The sequence below is a fragment of the Culex pipiens genome, chromosome 3 (assembly GCF_016801865.2).
Source record: "Culex pipiens pallens isolate TS chromosome 3, TS_CPP_V2, whole genome shotgun sequence".
Classification (NCBI taxonomy): Eukaryota; Metazoa; Arthropoda; class Insecta; order Diptera; family Culicidae; genus Culex; species Culex pipiens.
In genome coordinates, this window is record NC_068939.1 from 48,059,994 (window position 1) to 48,071,717 (window position 11,724).

Below are 11,724 nucleotides of genomic sequence, written 5' to 3' on the forward strand. Positions count from 1 at the left end.
AAAAATTCAAATGGGCAGCAGCGGCAGCGAAAGCAAGCCAGATAGGGCGAAGAAAAGCCCCAAAAAAAAAAGGCTCCCTCTCCTTTGTTCTGCTGTTCGTAAAGCTGTTTCTTGACCCATTTCCTTCCGATTTGCGTACTAGCCTTTAACTGATATTTGTCACTGAAATTTCATTAAAATGGTTGTCAAAACAACTAAAGTTTCAGCAAAAGAAACGTCAAATTATTTTGCTGAAAATTCAGTAATTTTCTTGTGGCAGTTTGACAGATAATTTGCTGAAGATTCAGCAATCGTTGATGGTTTTCCAGTTATCAAAATTTGATTTTGCTTGTAATTGAAAATGTTTGCAGTACTGTTATTTATACATTTATTTCATCAACCGTCCTAACCTAAAAAAAGTGCTTAGCATCGAGGCATTTGTTATTCACATTATTCTTACCTTGGTTTCTAAAGATCACAATACAAAATTAAAAAAAAAAACACACACAACATTTTTGAAACACGGAAAACCGGCATTAGTCTTTAAAGACTTATTTTTAGTCTTTTTTGAAGTTCGGTCAGTATTGTCAGAAAAAGGCCTTAAAATTAGGCTTTTTTTGGGCCTAAATTTTAGGCTTTTTTTAGAACTTAGTGCAAAACTTAGAAAAAGACTAAATTTTAGGCTTTTCTGTACTATAAACTTTGGTTCACGATTTGACATGTCAATTCAGGAAAAGTTGAAAGTTGCCGGTGGTGGTTGCTGTTCGTCGGACGGGGAAGGATTTTGGTCAGGAACTTTTTTTTTGTGGACGGCGTTGTGTTTCTGAGTGCTGGAGGAAGTTTTGAGTGCGACAACAGAGGACAGAAAATCTCGGAATCAATCCGCCGGGGATTGAATTCCAAAGTGGAAGCGAAAAAGGACAACGAGGCGGGAGTAGACAACCGATGGTGGCGGTGAAAATAATGGTGGTGGTGGTTGTGTTTGTGAATGAGTGTGTAAGAGTGGTGTGTGTGTGTGTGTGTGTTCAAAAATGTAATAATTTAAAAATTCAACCAAAAATTCAGAAATTCAACAATTTAAAAAATCCAAAATTTTAAAATTCAAAAATTCAAAAATTTTAAAATTCAAAAATTTAAATTTCAGAAATTAAAAAATTCTAAAATTCTAAAATTCTCTAAAATTCTAAAATTCTAAAATTCTAAAATTCTAAAATTCTAAAATTCTAAAATTCTAAAATTCTAAAATTCTAAAATTCTAAAATTCTAAAATTCTAAAATTCTAAAATTCTAAAATTCTAAAATTCTAAAATTCTAAAATTCTCAAATTCTAAAATTCTAAAATTCTAAAATTCTTAAATTCTAAAATTCTAAAATTCTTAAATTCTGAAATTCAAAAATTTAAAAATTCAGAAATTCAAACATTCAAAAATTCAAAAATTCAAAAATTCAAAAATTCAAAAATTCAAAAATTCAAAAATTCAAAAATTCAAAAATTCAAAAATTCAAAAATTCAAAAATTCAAAAATTCAAAAATTCAAAAATTCAAAAATTCAAAAATTCAAAAATTCAAAAATTCAAAAATACAAAAATACAAAAATACAAAAAAAAATACAAAACTACAAAAATACAAAAATACAAAAATACAAAAATACAAAAATACAAAATACAAAATACAAAAATACAAAAATACAAAAATACAAAAATACAAAACTTCAAATATACAAAAATACAAAATTGCAAAAAAATCAAAAATTTAAAAATACAAAAATTTAAAAATAAAAAGCTTAAAAAATCGAAAATTTAAAAATAAAAAGCTAATTCGAAATTCTTCAATTCTTAAATTCTTAAACTCTTAAATTCTTAAATTCTTAAATTCTTAAATTCTTAAATTCTTAAATTCTTAAATTCTTAAATTCTTAAATTCTTAAATTCTTAAATTCTTAAATTCTTAAATTCTTAAATTCTTAAATTCTTAAATTCTTAAATTCTTAAATTCTTAAATTCTTAATTCTTAAATTCTTAAATTCTTAAATTCTTAAATTCTTAAATTCTTAAATTCTTAAATTCTTAAATTCTTAAATTCTTAAATTCTTAAATTCTTAAATTCTTTAATTCTTTAATTCTTAAATTCTTAAATTCTTAAATTCTTAAATTCTTAAATTCTTAAATTCTTAAATTTTTAAATTCTTAAATTCTTAAATTCTTAAATTCTTAAATTCTTAAATTCTTAAATTCTTATATTCTTAAATTCTTAAATTCTTAAATTCTTAAATTCTTAAATTCTTAAATTCTTAAATTCTTAAATTCTTAAATTCTTAAATTCTTAAATTCTTAAATTCTTAAATTCTTAAATTCTTAAATTCTTAAATTCTTAAATTCTTAAATTCTTAAATTCTTAAATTCTTAAATTCTTAAATTCTTAAATTCTTAAATTCCTAAATTCAATTCTTAAATTCCTAAATTCAAATTCTCGCAACTCATCTTCAAAATATTGATTTTTTTTTCAGGTTAAAGCTGAACGCATCCGTGAATCTGTCGTATTCCGAAACTACCGAATTACCGAATAAAAACATTCTTATAAATATTTTATTTTCTACTGTTTATTCCCGCTATTTGATCCCCTAGCCTTTTCAGGCATAAAATAAGGATTCCGTCATCTTGGATTATGTCCGATTATTTGACCCCTCCCATTTCCTGCAAAAGCCTGAAAATTAGTCTTTTAAACCTATAAATAAGTCTTTTTAAGCCTAAAAATAAGTCTTAATCAAGTTCCGCCATCTTGGATTATGTACGCTTTGACCGCTCCCATTTCCTGCAAAAGCCTAAAAATTAGTCTTTTAAACCTATAAATAAGTCTTTTTAAGCCTAAAAATAAGTCTTAATCAAGTTCCGCCATCTTGGATTATGTCCGCTTTGACCACTCCCATTTCCTTTAAAAGCCTAAAAATTAGTCTTTTAAACCTATAAATAAGTCTTTTTAAGCCTAAAAATAAGTCTTAATCAAGTTCCGCCATCTTGGATTATGTACGCTTTGACCGCTCCCATTTCCTGCAAAAGCCTAAAAATTAGTCTTTTAAACCTATAAATAAGTCTTTTTAAGCCTAAAAATAAGTCTTAATCAAGTTCCGCCATCTTGGATTATGTACGCTTTGATCGCTCCCATTTCCTGCAAAAGCCTAAAAATTAGTCTTTTAAACCTATAAATAAGTCTTTTTAAGCCTAAAAATAAGTCTTAATCAAGTTCCGCCATCTTGGATTTTGTCCGCTTTGACCGCTCCCATTTCCTGCAAAAGCCTTAAAATTAGTCTTTTAAACCTATAAATAAGTCTTTTTAAGCCTATAAATAAGTCTTAATCAAGTTCCGCCATCTTGGATTATGTCCGCTCTGATCCCCTCGCATTCTCGAAAAAGGCTAAAATTTAGGCTTTTTGACGATAACATAAAGCCTAAAATTTAGGCTTTTTCGTACTAAAACGAAACTAGTCATTTAAAGACTAACCCATCATTAGGCTTAAAAAGACTTAACACGGTTAGGTTCGATAAAGCCTAATTTTAAGTCTTAAAAGACTAATGTCGCCTTTGCGTGAAGGGGATTTTCTCTCGGCAGCAACCAAACAAAAAGTCATAAGTGACATTTCAGTTTGACAGATATGCAGTTACAGATTTTTCAGCAATGTTTTTGTTCATTACCGAATTTCAGCAAAAGTGATATCACATATGATTACTGAATAGCATTTGTAGGGACGTCCTGCTTCCGGACGCAGCACGAAGGCTGCAGTAGCCATCCTCCCGACCGCCCACTGACCACGGTCCGGTTGCAGATTGCCCTGTTCGGATTCAGTCGAGATCCGCTCCGCTCCGTACACGTCACACACGTTTCCCGATCTGTCCCTCTCTCTCCCGATCCCTCAATCATCCGGTAACACGGATATCAGTACAAGCTCATTCTCATGAAAGGTTACACAAATATTGGGTAATGCAGAGAGAGATGCTCACCGACATCTCTACAGCATTCACTTTACATTATCTCTACAGCATTTCACTTTACTGAAGTGGTAATCCAAAATTTGCGGTGTATACACAGCAAATTCTGATACACTCAAACCCCGATGGTTTGACACCAACTGTTGTCAAACGAACGGGGTCACGTTTTAGTTTGACACTCCTTTTACACGGAGTTCACACACACTACTAAACGTGTGTTTTGATAGTGTGCGTGAGCGCCGTGTAAAAAGTGACAGTTCGTCACTTTTTAGTTTGACTTTGACCAACCAACGGGGTACAAACTAAAAAAGTGTCAAACGAAAAAGTGACCAACCACCGTATTCGTTTTCAGTTAATATATACTGAAAACTGCACTACTGAAATTTTCTGTTAGTTTTTCGCTGGACTTCATTTAAAATTTGTATGGAGCTGTCAAACTTTGCTTAAATTTCAGCAAGTTTTCATTTACTGAAAATTTCTGTAGTGCAGATTTCAGTAAATTCAACTGAATTCAGTAATGAGAAATTGGTGTGTAAACTTTTGTGTTTTTGTTGAATTCTGAATGTAATTCACTTATGATTTACGTCCCATTTACTCACTCAAAAAATTATTCACGTTGAAGTTACGTGAAAAGCTATGTGGTATTTTTCCACTAGAGTTTTCACGTAACTTCTACGATGTGGCCCTAGTAGAAACGAAATTTGCTGGCCAGATCATTTCACGTTGTTTCTACGTGTTTCGCACGTAAAAGCTATATGAATCGATTGGTAAATTCTACATGTTTGTTTTAGTAAACATTATATGAACTTTGCAGGTGTGGGTGATAACTATAATTAATTTTTGTTTTTCGAAGAGAAATGAAAAGAAATTAAATTTAATTTGCAAAAATTCATTTTATTCATTAACTAGATTAACTGATCTAGGCCCAGTCGTGCATGTGCCGAGCAGGAAGATGTTCGAGCGAAGCTTAATTATTCCGCTGGCCTGCATGGCCGCAAGGGAACCCGTCTCGAAGTCGTTGTCGTAGATGGTCGGGTTGGTCGGCTTACATCGTCGAACGCCAGTGGATGTCCGCCTTGGTTGTTATTTCCGATGCTGGTTCTAAACCAATCCTTTTATTTGGATACAGCTTGTTGCTTGGAGCACCTTCGACGCGGACACTAAACTGGCCAGGGCCGACGAGAGAGTGGCGGCAAAGCATCCGGCATTGAAGATCGGACCACCAAGAACGCAATCCATACTCGCAATCCTCCGGAACACACCCGGCAAACGCTGGCCATATCCGTGACATTTTCGGTGATGTCAATCAACACGGTAGCATCGGCCACTACTGTTAGAACGGGCCTAGAAATTCTTTTGCCGCCAGGAAAAAGGATGCTGCTGAAAAAGAATCGGCTTCTGCGAGAAAAATATTATTAATTATTGATCAAATTATTTTAACTTTATTTAACTTACCGTTCTATTTTCACTTCAATTTTCAGGCACAAGACCGACAGCAGGTCTTCACCGTACACCATCAATTTTCATACTAAAATAATCACGTAGAAATTTTGCGGAATGGTGCACTCCAGTCACGTTGGAGTTACATTTTAAAACACATAAAAGCTACATGGAAAACCCTAGTGGAAAAATACTATAAGGTTTTTCACGTAGTTTCAACGTGAAAATATTTTTTTGCCGGTACACTTTCACATTATTTTTACGTGTGTCACGTAAAATGGACCTATGGAGGGGAATTTTGGGTTTACGTGATTTTTCACGTAGCACCTACGTGTGGATTATTTTGAGTGAGCTTATTTCTGAGTACACGGAGAATCAGCATTACACTTTTTGCAGTTCGATTTTACACCACCGACTAGTTTCAACCCTCGAACTGAAAAAAGTGTAAAAGGCGAACTGCAAAAAGTGTAAAAGTTACACCTTTACCAGTTCAGGGGCCCGAACTGAAAAAGGTGTAACTTTTGGACTTAGAATAATTTCGAGTTTTTCGCCCGCTGTCAAATCGGGACTTAGTGCAAATTTGGAGCTGGTGGCAAGAGGTAAGTTCTTCGAAGAAATCGCGTTTTTGGTCGACAGATTGTGAAGTATCATTGCTGGAAGGTACAATTTCGCTTAACCAAGACCGGAAAAAGTGTCCACCGGCCCGCAATTCTTCGTTATCCAGTTTGGGGAAGCGGAATTTTGCGGTTCCCGATCTTGACCGACAGATTTTTAGGAGCCCTTGCCGGAAGGTATAATTCTGCATCCCGCAAACCAGAGAACCAAGAATTTAACCAAATCCGGCCGCCAAAGTGTCTGCCGACCATGAATTCTTCGTAATCCGGTTTGAGGGAAAGGGAATCTTGCTTTTCCCAATCTTGGCCGGCAGATTTCTAAGAATCTTTGCCGTAACGTACAATTCCACTTTCGTCACACCGGGGAACCAAGAATTTAACCGGAACCGGTAACAAAAGTGTCCATCGGCCAAAAGTGTCCATCGGTAACAAAAGTGTCGTAATCCGGTTTTGGGGAATGGGAATCTTGCGTATCCGGCAGATTTTTTGACGTCCTTGCCGGAAGGTAAAATTCCTCTTCCCCCAAACACGAAAACCTAGAATTTAACCGAATCCGGCCCGAGGGGTAGCTCACTTCGCGTTAGAACAATAAAAAGCACAAAAAGTAGCTCGAAATTCACAAAAGCGACGATTTTTTTCACAACGCCACGAGAAGGCAACAAAAGGAAAGCTAACGCGCGTTAAGGCTCTTAAGGCGTGTTGCTTCTGCTCGAATGTGAGCAGAGATAAATCGATCTTGCAACTTTGCCTTGCCAGTTCGAGCAGTTTTTGCTCGGTTTTGGCAACACGGTGATTGTTGTGATTTTGTCAAGCAGTTTGGCTGTCAAAATTCTGAAAATAACAATCTCGCTAGAAAAACATTGAAATGTTCGATTATTTTTACTTGGACTTGACTTGTTCCAGTAGCAGCAGAAGAAGGATCAAAACGATCGTGTTTCTACTCGATGCCTATCCAGTGCGACCAAGTCGTGGATGCTGTGAAATGCGGAAGAAGAGTGGGTTCCAGAGGTTCCGCGCTGCAAATTTTTAAACGCGGCGCCAACAAGCTGCTGTTCGGGCTGAATCCACGCTCCGGCAAGGCCGACCACATGCTCAACAAAACGCGCTGTGTCACCTATAGCTCGTGGCTGCCGGAGAACGCGATTCGGAAACCTACCCGCGATCATGCGCCAGCCAAACTTAAACCAGCAGGTCTTAGGACTGTTTACTCAGAACAAGCGGATTACGAACGAGATCCGGCAGGGATTCGTGGAGTGTTTGGAGAGTGAGCGGGTTAGCGAGTTCCAGCAGCAGGAGGACGAGCTGAACGAGCTGAGCTGGACAAGGAACTCCAGTTGACGTACCTGCAAACAGGCAAGTCGCCCACGAACGCCTTATCGAGAACGCGTACGGCCTGTTCTACTCCCTGTGCTACAATAGTCGAATAGCAGCTGCAACGACATCATGTGCCGTTATATCCAAGGTCTACCCTTTGAGGACGTCGCCAGCCCACACGTGCAGGACCAGATGACGGGCTTGCTGAAGTCGTGATCGAGTTGAAGCTAACCTCCGACAAGAGTTTCGCAGTTTGGGAATCGGTGTAAAATTTTGCTGGGGGTGGTGCGAGCCCGACAGTCAGCAGCAGGAACATGAGCAAACGATCGACGAGATGTCCAATCACCACTACAGTACGACCCTCTCTGGCTGGGAGGCAACACTTATACACAATCATAAACTGTTAACTCGGGATTCCAATCATCTTGCAGAAAATGGAATAAAAATTTAACGGGTTGGGGTTATTGGGTAGTGTTTTATTAGATTTACATTTTTAAAAAGAAGAGACGAGTCCATCAACACCTTAGCGAAAAAGTCTACCTGTTGTGGAAGGGGCTGGTTCATTTAATTAATCACCTACTAACGGTCACTGGCGTTAAAGAAATAATCCCTTTTCCAAGAATCCTCCCAGCTGCAGATTATCTCCGTTGGACATCACCCGCTGTTGCAGTTTAAGCTGCAGTTCTTGGGTTCGAATTGTTGACCATGAATATACCGGTGTTGGCTAAGAATTTAAGGAGCGGCACTGGTCGTCATTGATGCAATCAGTTCCGTAATTAACCTCGGAAAGTTGTTTTGCTGCAGTGGACACGAACCCGGACAATCCGCCACCGGACCAGTATATTTCTGGTGCTGTTTTTTTTTCTGATTTCTTAGTTTTTTTTTTTTTTCCTTTTGCGCGATCATTCATTTTTGCCATTCATTGTGTTAAAAATCAGATTCAAAACCGGTATCATTATTTATTTTTTCAAATTGTTTGTAAAAAAAATAGGTTACGATCTCCAGGGCGTTTCACCTGGAACCCATCCGTTTCCTGGGTGGATGAGTGCCACTAGACCAGATGATTGTCTGGCCCGTACTAACAAATCCTAGAAAATGTGCGATTGATCTTGTTCGAATCTGACTTGTTGTCCTCCAGCAGACGTCCCTCGACCTGGAGTTCCCACGAAGCAACGGAACTCTCACCACCAAGGTCGGCTAAACCGGCCACTTCCGTTTCATTGCTTGGAATAAAGGTGTTTTAAATGAAGATTTGCAACTTGCGCTTTTGCTTCATTGAACGCTTCAAGGCTTCCTGGATGTCCACTGGACATTGTCCAGTCGCTTGCACATATTGGTTGCGTCGAGCTTACGCTCCAACGCCAGCAAGTCCCTGTAGGCTTGCGATTCCGGAACAGATCGTGCACCTTTTTCTTCATCTTGATTGGATATTCACTCTTCGACGGATGATGACAACTTCGATTGTCTGCCGGACGCTTGTCCCCCCGGAGGCGTTGCTCGGCATCGGCATATTAACGGGCGGTCCACCCTGGATCTCGACCGGCTGCATCGGCCGCTAGTGCATCGGTACACCGGGACCGCCCTGAGGCGGTGGTGAAAGTCCACCCGGTTCAGGCCGTTCAGCATTTGCGCAATCTGGGTGCTGTTCTGGAGCACGGCTCGAGCAGCTTGCGCCAGGTGATTCGACGACGTGTACCGTCGGAGGGTCTGTCCGAAGGCGGAAACCGCCGATAGCTTAATCTTGACGATCTCTTAGGAGCAACCGCTAATTGCCGACGAGAGCCCTTTCTCGAGATTTTTGGCAAAGTTGCGAATGGCTTGCGACAATTCGGTCGGGATTTGACGTAGCACGCTTCATGCTTCAGGCTGATTTTCTCTCCTGCCACTGGATTTGAATATTAACAGGTACTTCTCCGGTTTGGCCACCGGTAGCCGCGTAAAACCGTTTTCTCTGCGGCACAGGTTCCTTTGATCAACAAAGGTGAACGCGGTGAAAAAATCAAAACAAACTGCTCGAATGATTTGACAACGAGATCTGTCATTTGCTGTTGACAGTTCTCGTTGTCAAAAATTCGAGCAGACTGAGCTGCGAATGCAAGAAAAGGCAACAGAAAAGGCGAGCTAACGCGCGTTAAAGCAAGAAAAGGTCAGATAGGGTTGGATAAGGTGAAATAAAGAGGAGCGAACGCCGATTTTTAAAAAAAAAGGATTATCAACGCTCGACCAAGGCGGAAGTGAACCACCCCTCGATCCGGCCACCAAAGTGTCCCCCGGCCACGAATTCGGTTTGAGGGAAAGGAAATCTTGCTTGATGGCCGATTTCTTGCCGGAAGGTACAATTTCGCTTCTCTCAAGCCGGGGAACCAATAACTTAACCGAATCCGGCCACAAAAGGACGCGCTTCGGAACACCCCGTTGCTGCGATCAGACAAGGGCAAACCCCCGGAATGAAACACGCCGAAGAGCCCTGGTCACTGAAACCGTGAGATTTTGATCTGTATTAACTATTCTTTTTTTTTCTGACCGCTTGCTTTTTATTCAGATTTTGCCCTGCACCGAGCAGAACAACCGACTTGTCCACGCCAAACACGAGCACCCTATCCAATACTTTGACAAGATCTCGACCAACTTGAAGACACGACCGCAACGGCGCTGGTCAACCCGAAGGTGCCGGAGGTAGGGGACCCGGACCGACACCTGAGTTCTTATCTGGGCACCGAAACAATCGTGAGCGCCGAGAACGTTGAATAATTTATTGTTTGTTTTTTTCTGCAGAACTACATCCGGCGGAGGTGAAACACATTTGAAGCACCGCTGTTGGACACGAGTGACAAGGACAATTTGCAGGTGGAGACGGGACTTTTAGGACTCTGCGAAGTAAGGCGAGGAGCCGAACCGAACGCGCACGCACGACCTAAAGGTGCCGCCAGAAAATAAAACGGCACTCGGCCCAACTCAGGGCTCCTCTAGAAAGAAGATGATCAGAGGCACAGGACAACCCTTGGCAAACCCGACGGTCCAGGTCGTAAGCGCCGTTGTGCTGATAAATGGTGATGTGTGCACCTAACGGATCAACGGCAAGGAGGCCAATAAACAGACATTACAATAGTTCTTGATTTTGTTTGCACTCCACCTCAAGCATGCAGGTTAGTTAGACAATCAACAGATTATGATTATGTTAATCCTTTCCAGGTCAAATCCTTGACAACAAACCTCGGTCAATTCAATCCGGATGCTGGCTGGACGGGTGGTGACGGGTGATAACAACGGCAGTGTCGAATTAAATTGACATATCGTAGTGGTTTGCCCCGAGCGCGTATTGCATCAGAGCGGTCCAGGTCCGGATCCGGGTGCCAAGAACATCGGCCTTCGATTGGACTTACTACGCCATCCAGATCAGTTCTCTGCGGCATGTACCAAAAGATGACAATCTTTAGCTTCATACTCATCCTGCGGAATGGCCACGGTACCACCGGGCGTCGTCCACGTGTGATTTTCCGACTCCATTTAGATGGCCCAGAACAAGCTCGAAGATAGCTGCACAGGAGGTGGCCGTGAGTCTGGAGAACACTCTGGTGGAATTCATTCACAGATCATAATGGAAAATCCTTCTCCAGGAGATCCAGGACCGGTCCCCGGAAACAGTGGTGGTGGCGGGCACTCCAGCTCAACCAATAAACTCGCAGATGAATTCGCTCGAAGCATCTCTCATCTTTGCGTGTTGGACTCGCACGCCCCGGCAGTAACATGGCGCTCAACCTCAACGGAACGAAACCCAAGGAACAATCACCCAACAGCAACAGATCATGAACGCAATCACTTTTTGATCTCGTTCACTGACAGGTGAGTTCGTCTTTATCCAACATTTAAGGGATCAATTAATTATATTTCCTTGCAGGACGCCCACCTCCCAAGCCTCACGGGATGTTCCGCGAGATGACCAAAACAATCACCTTTCCCTTCAACATCGCCTCATCCTTGCGAGAAAGTCTGCTTCTAGCCGCTCGACTGTGCTATACTTTCTGTACAGCAACGTTGAGTACTCCGGAACGGTGCATTAAGACCACTACGGCGAGATCCGTACCCAGATGGCCAAGGACAAACTCCCAAAGCGCAGGAAAGCCATACTTCAACATCCATACACAGAATAAATAGAAAACACCCGCTAATAGGTAAAACCGACAGCTTGTTCCCGGTTAGGTCGGAACATTTTGCTAATTGTACTAATATTTGGTGAAAATATCTTCTTTTTAGTAATAAAATTTCGTATCAACTAAGACTTTTTGTTTAACTTATTATTTATAACAGAAATATCCGAAAAAACACAGATACGCCCGTATGTATGCAATTTTACAACCGATGAAACCTGGTGAAATGTTTCAAATTCAATTTT

General features: G+C 40.1%; 1 long non-coding RNA gene across 4 annotated transcripts; it reads left to right on the top strand.

Annotated features, from left to right (window-relative positions):
• The first annotated feature begins 6,581 nt into the window (after positions 1–6,581).
• Positions 6,582–11,531, top strand: LOC120412640 (uncharacterized). Of its 4 annotated transcripts, XR_008212592.1 has the most exons (6): positions 6,582–9,813; positions 9,874–10,058; positions 10,107–10,477; positions 10,524–10,885; positions 10,949–11,174; positions 11,230–11,531. It is a non-coding gene; the product is annotated as an uncharacterized LOC120412640 (long non-coding RNA). The 4 variants fall into 4 exon arrangements; XR_005604839.2 differs by having other exon boundaries at positions 10,524–11,174; XR_008212593.1 differs by having other exon boundaries at positions 9,874–9,998; positions 10,524–11,174.
• The last annotated feature ends 193 nt before the right edge of the window (positions 11,532–11,724 follow it).